Here is a 1,480-nt window from a genome sequence, read left to right on the forward strand (position 1 = left end):
TTCGATCTCTCTGTGCCCTTTTTTTCTAATTTAATTTTATAATGAAATGTTTTTATCCAACCTTGGGTTCCCTGTGTTAACATTTATTACTGAGAGCTCTGACATGGTGAAACACAATCTTGTGTTCAGGATCACTGTTGCAGGACAGAGTTATAGTTCACTTAATATTGCAACATTTTTCAGATATTAAGTGATAAACAATATATCTCAATATTTTGAGAGCTCATCTAAAGCATTTTGTAAATGCTCGGACTGAGCAACAAAATTAAAAATCACTATATTTTTGACTACGATTACACAATATTATGAAAAAACATAACATATTAACCTTATGTTGACAGGTGGTGATATGGGAATGACCCTTTTTGCATCACAACTTTTATTTGGGTGAAGAAAAAACTCATGATGATGTGACAGTTGTTGGGGTCAGTTGTATAGACCAAGGCATCTCTGCAGCACTACAGTACTTCTATATGATGCTGTTTGTTACACATTATTGTCATATTATATTGTACTTGGTCATATTGCATTTTCGATAATATTTCGATGAATTGTTCAGCCCTATTCAGTACCTTAATATTGATATTTTGACAATATTGTAGGGATGACTATTGGTTATTTGACAAAATATTAACACAATGAGATCTTGGATAAATAATGATCAGTTATGTGGATATAATGACACAGTGGGTAAAGACAACTATTAGAACAAGTAATAATAATAAGACGATACAAAATTACACATCACGGTAACAATATAATATTGACATATGGCCCGGCCCCACGCAGACTGAGAAATATGTCACGCTTACAAGGCCGCTTACTGCTGGATCTGAAAACACTCATATTGTAATTACAGGAATCTCTCTAAATGGGTCAACTTTAATGGATAACATGAAAAATCCTCAGTGATTTAATAATATCCAACTGCACTGCAGCCGAGGAGGCTGCAGGTAAAGTTTTAACACATCATCCGAGATTTTAACTTCTTTTAACTGTGCTTAAAACCTTACTATTGCTATTACAAATATTATATTGGTTGAAGGAGGAGTGAAACTGAGGTCAGGTCCCAGCTGAGAGACAGGAAGGCAGCACTTTTCTGAATGGCTGATTTTGCTCCAATCACTTTTTAACAGTAAAGTGTGTTAAAAATTAACAAATGTAACCTACATTAACTGTTGCTTTCTACAGTAGATGTAATAGTAGATTGAGTGACATGGTGTTGTGGTTGTGGATGTGATGCTGGTGAATGACTGTTCTGTCCCCACTACAATAACCCTGATCAATGCAGTCATATCTAATCTAAGACATGAATGTATGATGTAAAAGCAGAATGTAGATGTGCAGATGTTCTCAATTGTTAAGTTCGGCTCGGGCTTCGTCTCTGCCTCTGTCCAACAACATCTGTGCTGAGAAAGGATGAGCAGACTTCGGTGCATTGATCCTGATAACAGACAGGAACAGACAGCAAGACAGAAGG

The sequence above is a fragment of the Sparus aurata genome, chromosome 6 (genome assembly GCF_900880675.1).
Source record: "Sparus aurata chromosome 6, fSpaAur1.1, whole genome shotgun sequence".
Classification (NCBI taxonomy): Eukaryota; Metazoa; Chordata; class Actinopteri; order Spariformes; family Sparidae; genus Sparus; species Sparus aurata.